This window comes from Hevea brasiliensis, chromosome 18, assembly GCF_030052815.1.
Source record: "Hevea brasiliensis isolate MT/VB/25A 57/8 chromosome 18, ASM3005281v1, whole genome shotgun sequence".
NCBI lineage: Eukaryota > Viridiplantae > Streptophyta > Magnoliopsida > Malpighiales > Euphorbiaceae > Hevea > Hevea brasiliensis.
In genome coordinates, this window is record NC_079510.1 from 28,390,756 (window position 1) to 28,393,238 (window position 2,483).

A 2,483-nucleotide genomic window follows, 5' to 3' on the forward strand; every position below is an offset into this window, starting at 1 on the left:
TCAATTTTCATGAGTGTATTTAAGAATAAACCCGATTCTTATAGGAAGTGACCCACCTCCACACTCATATAGGTGAAATTTGTCAAGGGTGCTCCTGTAATTCTAACACCCCACTCATAAGAGCTAAGAAAATTCATTAAGAGTTTATTTCAACTCAACCCCTTATATACATTGCAGGATAAATGCACTCACATTATAAGGATAGGTTGAAGAAAATATAATGCATTTCTAACAATCACCATATAATTCGTTTTTCCCATTGAATCCAATTCTCAAGTTCTCTAGTCCTTGGATTAGGTATCCTTATATGTGGTTCTTAATTGTTTTGGGTTTAATCCCATCCCCCTTGTTGTATTCCAGATCCTCTCTCTTATTAAGGCCTTAGTTAGTGGATCTGCAATATTATCAGAAGATTTAATATAATCCACATTTATAACACCATCACACAAATATCATCTCATAATACTATGTTTTCTTCTTATGGATCTGGATTTACCATTATAATAACAGCTTTTCACTCTACCAATTATTGCATACTATCACAATGTATTAATATTGGTGGGACAGGTCTTTCCCATGATGGAATTTTAAATAGTAAGTCCCCTAACCAATATTCCTCTTCACTGGCTAAAGCTAAAGCAATAAGTTCAGCTTCCATAGCTAAATTGGCAATAATTGTTTGTTTCTTGGATTTCCAAGATATAGCACCACTTCCCAAAGTAAAAATGTAATTTGTGGTAGAGAGAAAATCACCTGATAATGCATTCCGATCAGCATCACAATATCCTTCAAGTGCTGCAAATTAATTTTTATACAATAAGCCATGGTTTTTAATACCAACTAAATATTTCATTATTTGATCTATTGCATACCAATTATCTTTACCTAGCTTGCTTGTATGCCTGCTTAGTACTCTTACAGCATAAGCAATATCAGGTCTAGTACAATCAGTCACATAACGTAAACTTCTAATAATACTAGCATATTCCTTCTTATTAGTGATTTCATTTTCACTTTTAACAGGAAATAAGTGAATGCCAAAATCAAAAGGAGTTGCAATGTGCTTTCAATTAATAAAATTGAATTTATTCAACAACTTTTCAATATAATTTGACTGATCAAGAAAAGAACCATCATCTGTTTTAGTGATTTTCATGCCAAGTATAAATTAGCCTCACAAAGATCTTTCATATCAAAATGGCTAGAAAGTATGTTTTTGGTCTCTTTAATCGCATACATATTAGAGCCAAAAATTTACATATCATCAACATAGAGGTTAATAATAACATATCCATCATCAAATGACTTATAACAAATGCACTTATCAAACTCATTGGACTTAAAGCTATTTTCAATCATGGAAGAATTAAACCTTTCATGCCACAATTTTGGTGCCTGCCTTAAGCCATAAAGGGATTTAGTTAGCATGCATACTTTGTGTTCTTGTCCAAGTTCTATAAACCCCTCTGGTTGATCCACATAAATTTCTTCGTCTAAGTCTCCATTTAAAAAAGCAATTTTCATATCAATTTGATAAATATGTCAATCATAAATTGCAGCTATTTCAATTAGCAATCTAGTGGATGTTACTCTAGTAACTGGAGAAAATGTATCAAAGAAATCAAGTTCTTATTTTTGCTTGATACCTTTAGCAACAAGTCTATCCTTATACTTGTCTACAGATCCATCTAGTTTCAACTTTTTTCTAAGAACACATTTACAACCTATGGTTTTAGAACCTGGGGTAAATCAACTAATTTCCAAATTTTATTAGAAATCAGTGAGTCAAACTGATCATTTATTGCTTTTTTCCAAAAAAACAAAAGAGCATTATTTGAAGATAAAACTTCTTGTAAAGAAATAGGGTTGTTAACATTATATATAAAATAATCACGACCAAAATCTTTTTCAATTCTACCTCTTTTACTCTTTCTTGGTTCAACATTAGAATGTTCTTGATTTTGAAAATGATTAGTAAAGAACTAGACTATTTTCTAAAATATTTTAACCCTACTATTTCTTGAATTAAAAGGAAATATATCTTCTTGAAATATAGCATCTCCAGACTCAAAGATTACATTATTTTCAATATCTAGAAATCTGAAGGAAGTACTAGTTTAAGCATATCCAAGAAAAACACAAGTGGTAGCTCTAACTCCCAATTTCAGTCTTTTGGGATCTAGTAATCTAACATAAGCTAAACAACCCCATACTTTTAAATATCCCAAATTTGGCTTATACCCTCTCCACAGCTCAAATGGAGTTAATTTTGTCTTTTTTTGTGGCACACGATTCAATACATGACATATAGTTAGTATAGCTTCACCCCAAAGATTTGAGAGAGCTCCAGCATCAACCATAATAGCATTAGTCAACTCAATAAGTGTTATATGTATATTATTTTTTCAGCTACACCATTAAAAGCAGGTGAATATGGAGTAGTAGTTTCATGAATAATTCCCAAGGATTGAACAAACGAGTTA